The sequence below is a fragment of the Phascolarctos cinereus genome, unplaced genomic scaffold (genome assembly GCF_003287225.1).
Source record: "Phascolarctos cinereus isolate Bilbo 61053 unplaced genomic scaffold, phaCin_HiC Scaffold_1;HRSCAF=81, whole genome shotgun sequence".
NCBI lineage: Eukaryota > Metazoa > Chordata > Mammalia > Diprotodontia > Phascolarctidae > Phascolarctos > Phascolarctos cinereus.
Window position 1 is genome coordinate 252,492,849 of NW_027555514.1, and position 20,828 is coordinate 252,513,676.

The 20,828-nt window shown below is 36.6% G+C and overlaps 1 non-coding gene across 1 annotated transcript; it reads left to right on the plus strand.

The window, feature by feature from the left end:
- The first annotated feature begins 4,627 nt into the window (after positions 1 to 4,627).
- On the plus strand, positions 4,628 to 4,730 carry LOC144455265 (U6 spliceosomal RNA). The gene has a single exon (XR_013483985.1). It is a non-coding gene; the product is annotated as a U6 spliceosomal RNA (small nuclear RNA).
- The last annotated feature ends 16,098 nt before the right edge of the window (positions 4,731 to 20,828 follow it).

Sequence of the window (20,828 nt, forward strand, 5' to 3'; positions counted from 1 at the left end):
TTGGTGAAGCCTATGGACCACCCCCTTCCTCTACAATAGTATTTTAAATGATAAAATAATACACATAAGATAGTAAATTTAATTAATGAAATAAAAATTTTAAAAATAACGAGTTCACAAACTCCAGGTTACTAATCCTGGGTACAGGAAAACTGTCTCCATCAGCACTTGTTCTGCAACTTGCTAAAGCCCTGAGAGTCAACAAAGCAATTAATAAGGGTTTGCTAAGTGACTTACATAAGGTCAAACAGCCAGTATATTTCTGAGACAGGAGCTGAACTCAGGTCCTCCTCACTCTCAGGCCAGTTCTTTGTTCTTTCTTCGTTATACCTTACAGCCACATACATGTGTGTATACACATAGACACACATATACACATATGCATCTGTGTATATGTGTACACTCATACAAGGCAGCTAGTTGGAACAGTGCATAAATTACTAGACTTGGAATAGTAAGGATTCATCTTCATGAGTTCAAATCCAGACTCAGACATCTAATAGCTGCCTGACCCTGGGCAAGTCACTTACCCCTGTTAGCTTCAGTTTCCTCATCCATAAAATGAGCTGCAGAACAAGAAAACCCCAAAAATGGAATTGCAAAGAATTGAACCTTATCATCATATATATCTATATGCATACATATATGTGTATATCAAATGAGATATTAATAGTACAGCATTAGCTTACATGTATATAGTGCTTATCATGTGCCAAGCTCTATACAATTATTTTCTCATCTGATCTTTACAACAATCTTGAGAATTGGTGCTATTATTATCCCCATTTTACAGATGAGGGAACTAGGGCAAAAGGAAGTTAAGTAAGTGACTTGCCCAGGGTTATACAACTAATAAGGGTCTAAGGCCAAATTTGAACCCAGACTTTCCTGATTCCCGGCCCAGGGGTTTCTCTACACTATGGAACCACCTATGTATGAACTAGTTCAGTAGATAGGTTTGCTTGTTTGCAATAATGGTGGGGAGATAGATAGATGATGGATAGATAGATAGATAGATAGATAGATAGATAGATAGATAGATAGATAATAGATAGAATATCAGCAAATGAGGATTGAATCCATCTGCTGGATTAGTTCCTACCTAGGAAGTAACCTTGTTTATACATCTATAATTAAATTTTCATGGTTTTTATTAAATCTAAGTGTATATACTCTCTCCCTGTTTTATGCAAACCCCCCTTCAAAATATGCTATTATTCAACAATTCAACTGTATTTTATTGTGTGTTTTTTGTCTGTTTGTTTTTAAAGTGAAGTAAAAATTCCCAAAATTTTATATGGTGAAATCAAAACCAAGAGTGCAATTATGGAATTTTTCAGCAGCATGTTTACATATCAAGAAGTCACAATGGATTTTGATGCTGCGGGCAATTCACTATGTGCTTTACCTTCCTGGCAGGAAGGCAGTTCCAAGCGTAGCAACATCATATCCCTGGGCAATCGAAACTTAACAAAGCCTGCATGTTGATATTAGGAAATGATGGGAATAGATGATGTTGTCTCTATGTAGACTGGAAGTTTTCTCCCCTAGGTTTATGGACAACTGGAGTTCAGGTTAAATACTAATCCTGAATTATATTATGTGACTTTGGGTAGTCACAAAAGAACTTTGTCCATAGAAACAGGGCTACTTGGGAGATATTTTGTAGCTAGATCTAATTATTTTACCTTGATTTTTCCTTCAAAGTCCCAGAAGGAGAATTCCTTACTATCAGAGCTGTATTCTCAGCCCTTCATTTTTAAATTTAAAAAGTAGTTATGGCTCCAAAGTACTTTCTATATTGTATTGCTCAATACAACTTTAGAGGGATGGTATTGAAACTATGCTGTTCTTTTACAGATGAGCTAACTGAAGTAGGTAGAGGTTATTTGACCTATCCAAGGTCATAAGAACATTGGCCTAGAATTCCAAATCTTATTTCACAGATAGAGAGACTGTGGTCCAGAGAGGTTAGGTAACATGCCAAAGTCATAAAATTATGAGGATTTGAGTCCCAGGTTTCTGGTTTAAAGCCTGTGCTCTTTCCATTGCACCACACTGCTTTCGCCACTAAGTTCATAGGGGAAAGCATGAAGACTTAAAGACAGATCTTCTGAAACCTAGACCCTAGAAAATTATAGTGCTGGGTAGACATATGAGTGGCAAGCTGGTGGTACACATGTTTGTAACCTAAGTCCCCCACTTCAGAAACTTTAAAACACAAGGAATGTTGCAGCTACAATAAGAAAAAAAAAAGATGGCAAGAAGAAAAGACATAACAACCACATATAGCCTTCTGAAATAATACTAGAGGGCAGAGCTACCAAAATCTCCCACTCCCCAAATGCCCTTGGCTCTCTCAGGTGGCAGGCATAGCCAGTATTTACTACTTGACCACTTGGGACATTCATGCTCCAGAGGTAGTGAACTCTATTATGTTCCTGAAATGGCTCAATTCCCTCTCTCTCCCCCCCATTCCCTGTAATAGGTAGAAAATACTGATTCTACTCAGACAGATGATGGAAAAAGGATGTAACTGTAAGGAGTAGAGAGAAAGCCCCAGAAGTGAAAAATTGGATACAGAGGAAGAAGCTTCCATGTCCAAGGGAAAGAGACTTATAAACTTAGATGTGGTTAGTTGTATTTCATGAAGGAACAGCAATGCCACACAGACCTATATCTCCAAACTCAATGGGACTGAAGGATGCCAGTTTCAAGGAATATGGGCAGGAGAAACGTATTCCAAGGCAGTGGAAGTGGATGGGGCTACAATCCCACTAGAAGTGTTGAAGCAGCTCACAGTAGCCCCAAAGTATCTGTTATGAAGGTCAGCTAGGTGATACAGCAGATAGAGCACCAGCCTACAAGTTAGGAAGACCTCAGTTCAAATCCAACCTCACACGCTTATTAGCCGTATGATCCTGGGCAAATAATTTAAACCCACTTGCTTCCCCAAAAAAGTGCCTACTGTGAAATTTTCAGTGAGAGCCTTACACTTCAGCAGTTGCTACATATCAGGGCTTCTTGTTGTTGTTGTTGTTGTTGTTTATTGGGGGAGAGTTGACTGTCCAGATGTAAGAAACTATTAATAACACAGATTAAATAGGAAAGTGTGTGTGTATAAGTTCCCCACCACCCAGCTCAGTTGCTGAATATTTACCAACATACCACCTGTATTGCTGTATAAACCTTGATTGAGCGCATCAGGAGTATAGATAAAGATTTATGGAATTAAGTCATCACCATGCCAGGGACCTGGTAACTCTAGGATAATAATAATAATAATAATAATAATAATAATAATAATAATAATAATAATAATAATAATAGACATTTATATAACACTTTAATATTTGCAAAGTGCTTTACAATCATTATTTCTTTTGAACTATATGACACCCCTAAGCTAAAAAGTGAGGAAAGAAGCCTAGAATAGAAGGAAAAAGCAAAAGGACAAAAAGACCAAGAGAGAAAGGCTTAGTATAGGCCCAGTTCCCATGCAGATAAAGCAACAGTGGGACTCTTAAGGAAAGAAAGAAAAATGAACAAATATTCCAGAAAAGTCTATAACATAATGAATGAATATTATCCTTTAGAGGAAACTGAAATAAAATAAAAAATATATATATAAATAAAATTTTTAAAATGAAATATATAAATTTTCAGCAATAATAAAACTATAAGAAGAATCTTCAGAATAGTTCAAAAGAGAAAAATATATTTAGAAGTTGGGTTGGAAGTTAAGTTATGAATCAGAGCTATCAGACAAGAAATAAATAAACAATAGGGTAAGAAAAGTAGAATATGTGACAGATAATCACTCCAAAATAACAGTGATCCTGAAAAAAAAAATGGAACCTTTGAATCTCAAAAATACAGAAGTATAATCAAATTAGCACAGAGAGAGGAAAAATCTGTCCACAGCAAAACAAAAGATAATTTTGAAAGACCTTGCGAACTTTACACAAGCCAAAGTGACTGATTCTGAAGACACAATACATAGTGACAATTTATCATTGGTAACCCAAAAAAATATGATTAATTTAAATGTCTGAGTATCCATTTTAGGCTAATCTATAGTTGAATTATTAGGAAGTTTGGAAAAAAGATGGCAAAGTAGTGATTGAGTAATCCCACAGATGGATGAAAAGGAAAATACCATCCTCAAAACTTGAATGAATAATTATATTTTAGAATTCCAATGCTGTACAACAAATTTTATAAGCAGTCAAGAAAAGGGTTTCTATTCTTCTTCTTTAAGAAGGAGAGGAAGAGAGAGAGAGAGAGAGAGAGAGAGAGAGACAGAGAGAGAGAGAGAGAGAGAGAGAGAGAGAGAGAGAGAGAGAGAGAGAGATATTAGTATATAATATCCCCGAAAAAACCACAGGAAATATCCCCAAATGAGAACCTACAAAACTAAGACTAATCATCTAAAGTACTTTAAGTAATAAAAAGAGGAATTTTGAGTTATTCCTTCAAAAGAAATCAGAAGTGAAGTGTTTGACTTACTGTCATTCAAGAAAAGATAAACAATGAAATCAATTATTTCATGCTTCTAGGGCAAGACAAAGTTATTATATAAAAATGAAGCTGAGATCAATATATTTTTGAAAGAACAAAGAAGTTCTTGTTTCAGCAGCAAATATACTAAAATTGGAATGATACAGAAAAGATTAGCATGACCCTTGCTGAAGGATGACACACAAATTCATGAAATATTTCATTCTTTGAACCTTACTCTCATTAGAATTGGCTGAAAAGGGAATAACAAACACACTCAGAAAAATAGGAGCGGAAAGGGGGAAGAAAAGGGGAGGAGGTGATAGAAGAGAGGGCAGATTGGGGGAAGTAAAAGTCAGAAGCAAAACACTTTTGAGGATGGACAGGATGAAAGGAGAGAAAAAGTAGGATAAACAGGGAGAAATTAGTGTGGAGGGAAATACATAGTAATCATCACAGTGAAAAAAAAATTACAGCAAGTTTCTCTGATAAAGACCCCATTTCCCAAATATATAGAAAATTGAGTTAAATTTGTAGAAATAAGAGCCATTCATTAATTGATAAATGGTCAAAGCATATGAACAGGTAGTTATCAGATGAAGTAATCAAAGCTATCTATAACCTTATAAAACAATGCTCTAAATCACTATTGCTTACAGAAATGCAAATTAAAACAATTCTGAGCAATCATCTCTCATCTATCATATTGGCTAATATGACAAAAAAGGAAAATGATAAATGTTGAAGGGGATGTGGGAAAATCAAGACACTAATTCACTGTCAGTGAAATTGTATACTAGTTCAACCATTCTGTACAGCAATTTGTAGCTACACCCAAAGGACTATAAAAACATGCATACCCTTTGACCAAACAATACCACTATTAATTCTGTATCCCAAAAAGATAAAAAAGGACTTATATGTACAAAAGTATTTATAGCAGCTCTTTAGGTGGCAAAGAGTTGAAAACTGAGGGGATGTCCATCATTTGGGGAATGGCTGAACAAGTTTATATGATTGTGATGAGATAAAATTGTGCTATAAGAAATGATGAGCAGGGAGCTCTCAGAAAAAAAAAACCTGGAAAGACTTATATGAATTGATGCAAAGTGAAATGAGCAGATCCTAGAGAACATTGTACACAATAAGAACAATACTGGATGAAGATCAAATGTAAATTATATAGCTATTATCAGCAATACAGCAATACAATGATACAGGATAATCCTGAAGAACTTATGATGAAAGGTGCTGTCCATCTTTAGATAAAGAATTGGTAGAGCCTGAATGCAGACTGAAGCATACTTTTTTTCATTTATTTTTCTTGGGCTTTTTTTTTGTCTGTTTTCTTTCACAGCATGACTTACACAGAAATGTGTTTTGCTTGACAATATATATAATGTATGTGAAATGACTTGCCTTCTCAATGGGGGGCAGGGAGGTAGGGAAGGAATTTGAAACTCGAAATTTGAAAAAAATGTTAAAATTGTTTCAACATGTAGTTGGAAGAAAAATAAAACGTTATTTTTAAACAATATTATTTTTAAACAAAGAACAAAAAGGAAACTTAAGGGAAAAAAAATTTGTATGATAGACTGTGGTATAATTTTAAAAGTTCCATAAATGAATACAACAATACATTGGGTAAAGTTTTGGGCTTACAGCCAGGAAGATATGAATTCAGATCTTGCCTGAGATACACTTAGTAGCTGCATAACCTTACAGAAATCATTTCATCTCCCCCAGTCACATTTTCATTAGCTATAAAATGAGATTGGACTTCATGGCCTTCCAAGTCTCCTCAAGCTCTAAATCTATGATGCTTTAAAAGGAAAAATAACTGAATTAATATTCTATGAAACAAAGTCCACATTCCCTTTAAGATATTCAATGCTTTGTTTTACTTTTTGTTTTTTGTGTTTTTGTTTTTGGATGATAACAAAGAAAGAAGTTTCTTTAATGGGGATAGAAAAAGCAAGAGAATACAACAATTCTAGAGATGTACTTTCACGCAGTGGAGTTGTAAGTTGAAAAGAAAAATCTCTTTAGAATCTTGACAATCATGCATTACTATAAGAGAGCAAGGTATAACAGAAGAGGGAAGGGACCAGTATGGCAAGATATAGGAGACTGATCTTAGCCAGAAGGGAAAGTGAAGGTTCTCATTGAAATACATTCCCTTGGTGAAGAGGTGCTTGGAGCCATAAGTGCCTTATAGCTTTATTTCTTGGAGGGAAATAGAGAGGAAAAGCTTAGGAGATCAGCTTCTCTGAGCAAGCATCATATTTGTTTATTCATTAAATAAATAGGTATTAAGCCTTTATTATGTGCCAGGCATGTTCTAAGTGTTGGGAATACAAAAAGAGGCAAATGATAGTCCCTGCCCACAAGGAGCTTACAATCTAATGGGAAGTAACATGCAAACAAATATAGACAAAGCAATACAGGATAAATAGTAGATAACAAAAAGAGGGAAAATATTAGAAAAAAAGAGAGGTTAGGGAAAACTTCCTATGAAGGTGGACTTTTAGTTGGGACTTAAAGGAAACCAGAGAAGTATTACATCATTCCCCAGAAGACAAAGTGTGTGGCCCTCCAGGGGTGGTCAACATCCAGGGCAAAATGTTCTGTAGCTTCCAGAAGGCACAGAGCTGGACAGAGTTGAGCAATACTGAGCCAAAGTGCAATGTAAAATAAACCTAACCTAATCGGGAGTCCCACAGATTGTTTCAGGTTCTGATATGCAAGTTTCAGCCTCCATGTATAATAGATGTTATTACTTACCACCTATCTATTTCCTCTACTGATGTCTACTTGGTGCTAAGCATTACTTTTGTGTGTAGGAAATAAATACCTGCCCGATGCCTGGTTTACATTGCACCTTGAGTATCATTTTGTTCTCCCATTTGGAAATAACTCTGGACATCAACCTAAACTAAGCTTTAAGTGAATTTTCCTAGGGTCCTGGGGTGAGGATATAACTTGACAAAGAAAGAAAAAACAAGGAATTTCAAATGATCAGATTCCCTCCCCTAAAGGCAGCTGGTGACACAGAGGCTAGAATATTGGACCTAGAGTGAGGAAGATAAGTTCAAATCCCGTCTCATGCTCTTACTAGGTGTGTGACAATAGGCAAGTCACTTAACCTGTTTGCCTTAGTTTCCTCAACTCTAAAATCAGGTTAATAATAGCACTTCAGGATTTTTGTGAGGATCAAATAAGGCATAAATTTGTAAAAAGTGCTTAGCACAGTGCCTGCACATAATAGGCAACATATAAATGCTTTTTCTCTTTCCTTCCCTTTTCCTCAGGTTTGAAACTTGTCCAGACTATGCGTATGAGCTCAGAGAAAAGAGGCCCTTTAGAGATGACAGAGAAGATACAGTGTCCCACCACTTGGCCCCAGCAGTGGTTATAATTCTTAGAAATGGTTGCATATATTCTCTAAAATATGGAGGTTAAATTATTCACTTAAAAATCTGTAAACAGGCAGACACTAGCTTAGCACAGTGCCTGGCATATAGCAGCATGTACATAATAAGTGCTAATTAATTGACTGACTATTAAAAATTTAGCACATCAGCTATTCTTAGTCATTCATAAGATCAAAAACTCTAGAAAGGAAAATAAAAGAGAATGGTAGGAAAATATCAAATATTTGCTATATCTCCATATCAGACTAAGTTCCTTGAGATCAGGGACTAAGATACTATCTTTTTTAAAGAAAAATCTGTCAATGGCTCTCCTCAAATATAAAATTCTTCTTGACTAATATTTTTCCTCCCCTCATTTTCTGCTCCTGTTGGTATGGTATACACTATTGCCCAGTGATTTCAGTACTCCATTTTTCTCTCCTTTGTTATCCCTTTCCTTACCTTATAAATTACCTACCTGTATGGGCTAAACTAAGATTTTTATTGTCAAATCTTAGTCCATTTTTTTGACCTCTTCTATGTATTTGACCTCAATGTATCATGCAAAAATCATTGAATCTAGATTCAGAAAACGTAGGTTCTAATCCCATATCTGACAGCTGTGTGAATGTGGGCCAGCCATTTGACTTCTTTGGGGCTTAGCTTTCTAGTTTGTAAAATGAAGGGGGCTGAATGTGATGGCTTCACAGTTTAAGATCTGTGACACTGATGACCAAATCCAATAATCCTTTTCTCAGGTTTACTCCTCCATGACAGTAACTAGTACCACTCCACTTTCCCTTTCTTCTTGATACTCTTTCTTTCTTTGGCTTCCACAGTAACTTGTCCTGGTTTTCCTACCTCTTTGACTATTCCTTTTCTATTTATTTTGCTGGATCTTCTTCAACTTACCAATTTCTAAATGTATATATCCCCCCAAATTCAGTTTTTAGCCTTTTGTAACCCTGTGATTATCTTCTCTCATTTAGAAATCTTAGCCACTCAAAAAACATTTTATTTATGCATGTCGCTTTCCCTGCTAAAACCCATTCTATTTTTTTCTATGTCATTGACGACAGCTTGCTAGGCAATGCTACTGTTTTGAATATTTATCTCCAGTTTGTCCTCTCTGTGCCTCATTTTTTCCATTTGCCACATGAGAGGTTAGACGTGATGGCCTCTTTGGTTCCTTCCAGCTCTGAGTCTATGATGCTTTGAAGCTATGAAGTAAATCCTTCATTAGAGGTCAGACTAGATACCCTCTGAATTCCTTTTAACTTTGAGATTCCACAATGCTGTGATACTGAGTTGAATTAAGACTGCTAGCTCACTTTATTAATTACTCATACCCCGGCTGTTTTGTATGTAGACATCTGTGACCATGAATCATTACCCCTGGCCCTGAATCCCATTTCTTGTACTTTACTAATCCTCTGTGATTTACTTCTTTCTGTGTTGTACCTACAACTCTTTATAGCATCTGACTTATGAAATATAATCAGTTTTCTCTAATGAGTTATAATCAGTGTTTTTTCCCTTTCCATTTCTTCTCAGTTCAGAACATTTGATCAAATCCAGAGGTCTCTATGAAATTTTTATTTTTTTGTAAGCCTTAGTTAAATAAATGCCATCCCAGATCATCATTTCCATATTTTAATTTCTAGTCCAGAAATTAAGATCTTATTCTTTGGTACCCCACTTTTGACCATTTATTCATTTCCCAAATTTATCTTTCACTTTTGAAGTTCCAAACTTCAAAACCACCAATGTCTCTAGGGTTTTTGGTTTCTTGTCCATGACTATATAATTCATAGAAATGAATCCTCACTTCCTTCTGGCAGTTTCATTCTTCCTCCATATGAATTACTAGAAGTGGATAGTAGCCATAAGATTTTGTGAGTCTCAGAAGACTTTCTGTTACATCTTGGATACACAGGCCAGGGACAAGGCAAACTCCCAAATGTTCACGTCATGTAGATGTATGGCTTCCTTGGTGTGCCTCAGGAATGAGTCACAGATCACCACAACTCATAAGATCATATATTGAGGACTGGAAGGGACCATAGAGACCGTATAGCCCAACCTCCTAATTTAACAAGGGCATAAACTAAAACAGAGAGAGAAGAGAGAGAGAGAGAGAGAGAGAGAGAGAGAGAGAGAGAGAGCGCAGCATAGTGTAGAAAAAAGTGACCTGACCTCAAAACATACTAAATCATATCTCTGACACATATTGACTATCTGACCATTAGTAAATCACTTAACCTCTAAGTGGTAAAAGTAACTAAGACTATAAATTATAGTGAAGATGCCAATCTCTATTACTAGAGGAAACTTCATCTCCTGTGAGCTACCTTATCATATTTATATATTTGTTGTACCTCCACATCAGACTAAGTTCCTTGAGATCAGGGACTAGGATATTATTCTTTCTTTCTGTAGCACCAAACACATTGTTTTATACCTTTGTGGTTTGGGGCAGAGCTAAGATGGCAGAGTAAAAGCAGTGACTTGCTTGAGCTCTCCCCCAAACCCCTCCAAAAACCTGTAAAAAATGGCTCTAAACAAATTCTAAAGCAGCAGAACCCACAAAAAGACAGAGTGAAACAAATTTCCAGCCCAAGACAACCTGGATGGTTGATCAGAAAGATATCACGCCAGGCGAGGAGAGGAACGCAGTTCAGCAAGCAGGCCTCAGAGGACTGAATCACGCATAGCTGTGGTGGTTTCTAGACTTCTCAAGCCATGAATGCTAAAGACAACTTAGAAGGTCAGTAGGAAAAGTCTGCAACCACTGTGAGAAAGAAGCTCTGTCCCAGCCCCAGTCTCCAGCACAGCCCCGGGGTGGTGGCTGCTTCTTGAGCTTCTAGCCCACAGACTAAGGGGAAAATTGAGTGGCTGATCAGAGGGGTATTGAAGGGATCTCTTTGCTGGTGCTGAGGTAGGATTCTCTTGCTTTGCCTGTGCTTGGATCTGAGTCACAGTTCTGGGTGGTGATTCTGGAGTGAGAAGGATTTCTGTATTGTGGAGTCTGTAGTGCTGGTGCTCCTCACAGTTCAAAGGCAGAAAAGAGTGCTTGTGGTCACTCATAGACCAGAGCACAGGCAAGGAAAGAAGTAAACACCTTGCCCTTGATCATAGCACCTTGGAAGAACTGAAAATTTAAAAATGCCTAGAAGTATCTCTGAAAACAGCTACACAAAAACCCTGAAGCTTGGGACAATACATTCTCCATACTGGAAGCAGACCCTACCTTAACAAAGAGTTTAAAATGCAAGTAATTGGCTGGTATCATGAACAAACAAAGGTCCAATCACTGAAGGTCCAAAAATATTCTCTTTGCTTTCTATATTTTCTGAAACCAAGGCTCTCATTGTATTGTCATTCTTGCTGCTAACCTTCCTGTCTAACTCTTCAGGATAACAATTGTGTATTAGTTTACTTTATATTATAACGTTCTGTCTCTGGGGATTTCCTTAGTAAGTTTTTTCAAAGCTCACTTTTCCTTTTGGAAAAGTGCATGTGGGCAATTTTCTTCCCTCCTCCTCCCCTTCACTGCAGACATCTGCCTTCATTTGATAAATAATCATGTTATGTCACTCCATATCCTAATATAAAGCATCACAACTCTCAATTGTCTTCCATGGGAAGATCTCATGTAGAAATCCAATTTCCAACCTTTCTTCTTTGAGTATAGTGGAAGGAACTCTGGCACCAGAGGATCTGGTTTCAATCCAACCTCTGAGATTAACTTTGTAACATTGGGTTACTAAACATCTTGGAACCTCAGTTTCCTCATCTGTAAAATTAGGGACTTGGACTAACTTATCTCTGAGACCCCTTCTAGATCTATAATCCTTTCTCTTTTGTCTTCTTTTTAGTCACCTACAGACCCTAACCAAAAAGTATGCACATAGAAAAGACTAGATAGATATGTGTTAATTGATGAGCATGAGCTAAAAATAGAATGGGACTTACAGCTCTGGTTGAAACAATCAACAAACTTATGAATGGTTCTTCTGCTCATACTCTAATTTCAAAGAATAATTTTAATTCTCAGTTCATACCACAAGAACATAGATTTTGAACTGGAAAGGACATTAGACGTCATCTAGTCCAATCCCTCATTTTACAGATGAGGAAACTGAGTCCCAAGAAGGCTAAGTGACTTGACCTGGATCACATAGTAATGGAAAAGCTAGAATTTCAATTCAGGTTCTCTGATTCCAAATCCAGCATTCTTTCCATTGTACCAAATTATAACATATGCCTTATGCTAGGCAGAAGTTGACTCCATAAGAAAGTGTTGATTCAGCTTGTCTCTTAGGTGTGAAATCCCTATCTCCCCCAACCACTGTATAAAAAAAAAAAGTTGTAAAAGGGCACATGTAAACATTTAAACATTCAAATTCAATTCAACAAATATTTACTGAGTCCCTTCCATATGAAAGGCACTGTAGGGAATAGATTAATAAAACATCATCTTTGCCTTCCAGGAGATCATAGCATACTAAGGGAAAGAACACATTCATATGAAAATTATAATGCAAGTCAGAATATGATAAATGTTGGGAGATATAAAAGACAAAGATACTAGGGAGAATTAGAAGAGAAAAAAAACAAGCATGGTGATCCCAGAAATTATAAAGATGTTATTTCACAGAATCACACAATTTCAGAGTCATATGGGACTCTCTAATCCAACTGATGCTTCCTCTCCATAAAATACTTTCTACAAGACATTCAATAACATAATTAATCACTTAATCATCATACATTTATGCCTGCTATATGCCAGGTCTTATGCTCAGTGTTGTGGGTACGATGACAAAACTGGAATTCTGCCCCTTCCCCCGCAAAATCATTTTTATATATACCTAGATATATACATAAATATATGTGCATATGCACATGTGTATATATAATATTGATTAACATATATAATATTTATAAACAAAACACATGTAAGTTAAATAGGGAAGGGGTGGGAGAAGGAAGAAAAAGGAGGGGGGGTAGAAAGGAAAATAGGAATGGAGGGAAGCAAAGAAGGGAAGAAAAAGGAAGGAAGAGAGGGAGGGATGGAGGGAGGAAGGAAAGAAAGGAGGAAGAAAGTGAGGAAGGAAGGAAAATTACAAATATCAGAATGACTACAGGGAAAACAAGCACATTAATGTACTTTTGGCGAAGCTGTGATGGGTCCATCCATTCTGGCAAAAAATTTGGAATTATTTCAAGACATTTACTAAAGAGTTCATGCCCTTTAACCCAGATATAATACTATTGTGCCTACACCCAAAAGAAATGAAAAAGAAAGCAAAAAATTATATTATGTACAATCTTTTAATAGCAGTTCTTTTGTGGCAAGAAAAAAAAGCTGGAAACTAAGGAAATGTCTATCATTTGGGAAATGGTTAAACAAATTATGGTATATGGAATGGATTGCATATGGAAGACAATGGAATATTATTGTGCAGTAAGAAATGAGAGGGAAAAAAAGACGACCTATAAAGATTGTATGGACTGATACAAAATTAAGTGAGCAGAACCAGAAGAATGATTTATACCATAACATTAATATCATATTGAACTTGAAGAACTTTAAAAACCCCGTATATTTTTCAGCCCAAGTGCTACATCACAATATATCCTTTTCCTTTGACCACTAAAGTTGATTTTTTTTAAGCTAAGCAAATAACACTTTTACATGTATCCCTATTCAATTTTATTGTATTCTATTGAGGTCAGTGCCCTAGACTGTCAAGACCTGTTTCTATCCCAACATTTCCATCCAATGGGTTAGGTATCACCATACTCACCACCATTGATCTAAGCTTTGAAATAGGGGTTTTTAATTTGGGATGTATGAATTTGTTTGGTTTTTCTATTCACTGATAACTGTTTCTTCAATGTAATGCATAATCCTCTTTGTAATCCCATATGTTTTATTTTCTATATTTTAAAATATTATATTGAGAGTGTCTCTATTTGTATCACTAGACTGTCAAAGGTTTCCATGATACAATAAAAGGTTATGAGGTCATTCTTGAAGAATAGATTGGATTTGACAGCTAGAGATAGGAGGTAAGGAATAGCATGAATTGTTGAGCTTTAGGTTCCAGTAGAACCCATAGAGGATGAGAGAGGTTTGGGAACCAGAAAATAAGTTTGTTTGGTTAAAATACTGAATAAGGACCACTGAGAGATGTCTGGAAAATAAATGCAGGCCAGCTCATGGAGGATCTCTGTTGAGCCAAGGACTTGAGTCTGTATTTGGTAAGCAATGGGCAAAAAGGAAAGGTGTTTAATAATAATTAATATTTATAAAATTCTTTGAGTTTTTAAAGCACTTTCTATATATCATCTCATTTGATCCTGTGAGATAATTGCTATTGTTATCCCCATATTACAGTTGAGGAAATTGAGGCTGATAAAGGTTAAGTGACTTGTGCATGGTCACCCGGCTAGTGAGTTTCTGAGGCAGCATTTGAAATCAGGTCTTTTTAGCCTCTCATCCGGAGTACTTTCCAATGAGTCACCTCACTGCCACTTGGTTGACCATGACAAATCCCTATATTTTTTTTAATCAGGTCACTGAAATGATCAGGGTTTTGCTCATTGTTAGGGCTTCAATTAAGGTTTACAAAAAATAACCTCTAATTTCACTTTCCTCCCTAAGATCCTATGAGTTGATATGGAAGATTAATCAGAGAGCAATGTGTAAGTTGTTTAGAAAGGGAAAAGACTGGAGGCAGAGAGATAAATCAGGAAGTGGGCTCAGTAAGTAGTTATGAGGCCTGGACTCTGGCAGTGACAATGGGGATGAAAAATGGGGAGCAGATGTGAAAGATATTTCAGAGACATAATTGTAATGAGGTTCTCTCTGCCTCAGGCCCAGAGATGTTAAATCTGTTAGCTAAACCAGTTTATCTGGCACTAAGTTGCCCTGAGCTTGTATCACAATAAAAGCAATTGGCCTCATTACTAGACTGAGATTTGTGTAGGGGCAAAGGGGAAATGATTTCAAAAGTTTCTGGAGCTTTCTATTTGGTAAAAAATGTTAAGGTAACAGGTTTCATGACGTTTTTTAAGGGTAGGAACTGGACCTGTGCTTTTATTGGACTAGGGAACTTCCTCTAAGATGCAGGTCAATGTAAGCATGTTCCCTACAGCCTAATTATCTTAGAGAGTTTTCTTGAGTCCTGAGAAATTATGAGACTTGCCCCGGGTCTTATAACAAGTATGTGTTAAGGGCAAGGCTAAAACTCAGCTCCTCCTCGCTCTAAGGACAGCTCTTTCTACTAAACCATACTCTCATATCATCCTCAATACATGGAGATTTTCCCAATTGCCACCAAGTAGCCGGGCCCTCCCTTCCAACACTACCTTAAATTCATCTTATGTGTGTGCCTGTATGTTTATATGTACATCTTGTCTTCCGTTTCCTCTCCCTCAACTGGATGCAAGGCGCTGGAGGGCAGGGACTCTTTCATATTTATCTCTGCATTCTGAGGGCTTAGCTCAGTGCCTGGCACATAATAGGCACTTTAAAGCTCAATGAATGAATATATGGATTGAATTCAACATACTTATTAAGCATTCAGTATGTGCTAGGAACAGGTGATTAAGATGGTTACAGTAACTATTACATGGAAGTGGTTTTTATTATTTAAAAGTAATAATTACACAGAGAACTTTACTGCTTTATTGAACATTTAGATCAAGAGTGGGGAACCTACAGCCGCCTCAAGGCTACATGTGGCCTTCTAGGTCCTCAAGTGCAGCCCTCTGATGATTCACAGGGCTGCATTTGAGGACCTAAGGGGCCACATGTGGCAGAGGGCCACAGGTTCCCCAACCCTGGTTTAGATGGATAGGGAGTCAGTCTCAGAGTCGAGGACCAGGGGTTCAAATTCCATCATGTGACGTCTGTGTGTCCCTGGGCAAGTGATATAACTTCTCAGGACCCTCATATACCTGCTAAAACTAAGTTGCAGAATAGTTGCTGATTTACACTGGGAGAAGGCGTTCTTCATCCGGAGCGCCTTGCATCAATAAAATCACAGGTTCAGTTAAAAAAAGTTTCTGTCTCATATAAAAGAAGTCTTGTGAAATAACAAGAAAACTAACTACAAAATGCCCTTCCCTAGGTATGAGGATGGTATGTAATTGAGCTCTTTTACTTGCTTGGTCTTAGAGACTCCAAGAGGAAAAATGTCACCCCTTCCCAGGCAGGAAATAACAGTGGTCCCCGACCCCCCTACCCCAGGTTGTCAGATCCTAGAATTCAGCTTTTGTCTGCCACTGAAACATACAGCAGAAAAATCTATATTGGCCTATTTTTTACCATAATTTTCCAAAATACATTCAGGGATTCAGACCTGCCCAGATATTGATAATAACCAAATTATCTCTAAAGGAAAATGTGAACTAAAAGTATACTGGCAAGTGATTTAACTGTACCTCAAATTCATCCAAATAATGGTGTTCTTTCACTCTACAAAATCTTATGTTTATAACATATACCAAAATAATCATTTATTCAATAATTAGTATGTCCCAGGCTCATTTCTAGGTTTTAGGGACACAAGTGTAATGAATGGAACTGAACATTGACATAGAGCTTATGTGGTTATATTCTAATAGGGGAGAAAATAATTACATGTAACATACATATGCAACATAAAGTTAAAGACAAATATGTGCAAAGATATCAAATACAAATAAGTTCAAGATGGAAGGCACTAGCTGATGGGGGTGTCAGGAAAGATATGCATATTAATCAATCAGACAACAAACATTAATTAAGCACCTACCAACCACTGGGCATGAGGATTCAAGCACAAAGAATGAAACATTCCCTACCCACAAGGAGGTTACATTCTAATGGTGGAGACAGCATACATATGTCTATACACACAAACATAAAGTGAAAAATATAAATATATACAAAGCACTTGAATACAAGGTGATTTGGAAGGGAGGTTTCCATGCACAATATACTGCCTGAACTGTCTGTTAAAAGAAAAGAAGGCCTATATGAATCCTACTGAGATACTTCAAAAAAATTGGTGTCAATATCTATTTGCAACTTTTTTTGAGATTAAAATGGTAGGATAAAAGAGAGATGATACACAATTAGCATATACTTTCCGACATTAAAAAAATGTCAGTGGAATGAAATATTTTGGAGTCCTTACTTTAAAAAAGTGGAAGAAATATAGGTCTTCTTAGTAATTTCCACCCATAAAGAATCAAGATAAATAGAGCCTTAATGGCTTATTTTGCTATTGCAAATTTAGCTATAAGACAAAAATTTAGTTGTTTTTGTGGGGTTTTTTGTTTGTTTCTCGAACTCTTTTATGCTTTTACTGGATTGTTTTCTCAAAGTGGACTTAAAAAAGCTTTCAAATAGCGATCTCACTGGCAAAGTCGTTTTTGCATGTGCAATCTTGTCCCCGGTAATGGAGAGAACCAATGATAAGAATGTTGTTCCAGTCATTTAAACATTGTTTTCCTTTCATAGAGCTCTTTCTGTGAGATAAGAGGGGAAAAAATAGGTAAATGGAAGGTGTTTAGAAACCATGATTGGAATTTATTGATCACCTTATTTCTCACTGTGTACAAGGAAATGTAGAAGAAATTAAATTCCAGGCAAGCTTGAATAATGACTGATGGGCACAATTCTACTGCGGGGCTCTGCACAAAGTTTTCATTAAATGCCTATAAATTGCTTGCATCTGGTTTTTGCTCCTTGGGACAAGGCTGGTTTGCAAAGAAGGAAAATAGTATTTGCCGTCCTTTAGAAGCTATAATTTTCCAAGCTAAGGTATCTTCATTTAATGCAACACGAACCACATTCTCAGGGGCCATTTCAAACAGATGTTCAAGCAGCTTTAGATCTTCTCAAAGTGAATTCATTCTGATTTTTGATGCAAGTTTTTTTCTTTACTTTTAAAGCAAGCCGCCTTAGGTTTCAAGTGCCATGAATTGTATTGCTTAAAAGGATTCTATTCTTCCTCTACTAACCACTTTCCACTGGCTGTTTGAATATTTCTTTATTGTTACCATTACCTAGGTATGGGCAGTCTGGAGGTATTTGCTTCTCACTCTTTCTAGGATTCAAAACAAATCTTTCTGAGACCTCTAAGGATTTGATTTTGCATGGGATCATTGTAACAGTCCTATTGGTGGATTGTCTGTCCTACTTTCTCATTATCACATTTTCTGTTTGATTCTCTCAAAGAATCCTTAACAGTTCTTCCACTTGTCACTTGTAGGTAAATAAGGGCTAATGGTTTAGAGTGCATGTCTGGAGAGCATTTATTAAGTGGCCACTGTGTGCCAGGCACTCTTCTAAGCACTGGAAGTAATTGTAACAGCCACCGATAGTAATCTTTGATAATTGTTTCTATTTGAAATTAACAAACTGATTCCATGTTAGCTAGATTTTTTTGAACTGTCATAATAGCTCACAAATTCTTCATATTATTTATCAAGTACAAGTCATATTCTGTATTACCTTAAAAGGGAAGTCATCCATGAAAAGACATTAGCTGCTGACTGACTGATGTTAAAACACACACACAACACACACACACACACACACACACACACACACACAAATTGACTTCTTTCATACCTACCTCATGTGTTGTACCTGTCTGTGAGGGGAAAAAAAATGTTACTGCCTATTGAAATAAAGTATAAAAATCCATTCTTAGCAGAGCAAAAGATAGAAACAGTTGATGTGAAAATGTATTTTGCTTGACTCCCTATTTGATACAAAGGTTTTATTTTTATTTATTTTCTATCTCAGTGGAGGTAGAGAGGAAAGGAGAAGAAAGAAATACTTGTTAATTAAAAACAAAAAAATAAAAGAAATTCAATTTATTTTTAAGGCTAAGTGGTGCCAGAAAAAGAACAGGATTTGGAGTCAAAGAACCAGGGTTCAAATCTGATTCTAACTTTGCATGATTGTTTAGAAAAGTGCTCAAGTTTAGACAAGGGCTCAGTTTCGAATCTTAACCTTGCCATTTACAACCTATTTGACCTTATATAAGTAACCTCTTCTTGTGAAACTGCTCAGGGTTTTAAAGTGTCTTAGTTGTAAAATGATAGCATTGGGTGTATGGCTTCTAAAGTTCCTTAGAGGATGTGGAGATTATTCTAAATGTATAGCCCTGTGATCTCTCATTTCTTCACCTATATTAGGGGATAGGACTGGAAGACCTTTAAACTCCTTTTGAAGCCTAAGTCTATGATTCTATGATGTCACACTTCTTGAATATTTAGAATTAGACAGCTTCTGCATAACAAGTTGGTCATTTCGAAAAATGAGAGGCAGCTTGCAACAATGGATAGAGAAAGAAGGAAAGACATAAACATTTATTGAGCACCTTCTGTGTACCTAATACTGGGCTGAATGCTTTATAAATATTACTTCACTTGACCCTCACAACAACTATGAGAGGCAGGTGTTATTATTATTCATCCATTGTGCCACTTAGCTGGCACTAGAGAGTTGGCCTTAGAATCAGGAAGACTTATGTTCAAATCCTACTTCTTATGAATTCTGGCTTTGTTCACCTGGGAAAGTCACTTCCCCTATGAGTGCTCCCTGAAAACTCTCTAAGACTCCAGGCTGCATATGTGTTTCAAGTCTCTCACTGTTAAAGGACTTTCACCAATGAAAACACATCTAGACAAGAAACAAACAAAGAAACAAAGAGGAAAAGGGAGGGAGGGAAGAAGGAAGGAAGGAAGGAAGGAAGGAAGGAAGGAAGGAAGGAAGGAAGGAAGGAAGGAAGGAAGGAAGGAAGGAAAGGAAAGGAAAGGAAAGGAAAGGAAAGGAAAGGAAAGGAAAGGAAAGGAAAGGAAAGGAAAGGAAAGGAAAGGAAAGGAAAGGAAAGGAAAGGAAAGGAAAGGAAAGGAAAGGAAAGGAAAGGAAAGGAAAGGAAAGGAAAGGAAAGGAAAGAGGGAGAGAGTGATGGAAAAGGGGAAGAAGGAAGAAAAAAGGAAGAAAAAGAAAGAAGGAAAAGAAGGAAGGAAGGAAAGAGAAATGGCTTATCTATGAATAAAACCAGAGCTGAATATTAAGGCAATAAGAATCTATTTACTAAGGGGAATAAAAGCAAATCTGATTTATGATGATCATTCAAGCCTCTGAGAAACCTATTCATTTGGATCAAGGAAAATCCTAGAGGTTTCTAGAAAAGTAAAGTTCTATTTATCTTGGTATCATTTCTTCTGTTATATTGAGAAGTTTCACAAAGAATTCCATAGCTATAGCCCTTTGGGTGCTGAAAGACAGTAAGTGGTTCTCTTCAGAAATTTATCATTCTATTAAATATACTCTGCAGAAGCAATCTGCCTATTGGAATTGGAATAAGGGAAACCTAGTTTCCTGCCTCTTACACTTAATAATAACCTTTAATAATACATTTAATAGTACGTGAACAGAGATAATAAGTTGCTTAACTGCTCTAAACCTCAGTTTGCTCATCTGTAAATTAAAGATACCTGTATGGCTCACCCATAGAATTGTCTTAAACATCAAATGAGATGTTTGTGAAGTAGTTGAAAAATGTTGAAGCACTATGTAAATGTTAATTATAAGCATTAATATTTACTAGCAGCAAACTTTTACTATTTATTTTCCCCCTTTGTTAGATCAATAGGACGGAATTTTTAAGTCACTAAATTCTTTTTTTAAAGACAATTGGAGTTAAGTGACTTGCCTAGGATCACACAACTAGTAAGTGTCAAGTGTTTGCTCTGAGGCTGCATTTGAACTCAGGTCATCCTGACTTCAGGGCCAGTGCTCTATCCACTGCACCCTCTAGCTGCCCCTCACTTAATTCTTTAAAAACACATTTTATCAGCATGATTCAATGGAAAACATGCTAGATTAGGAATAAG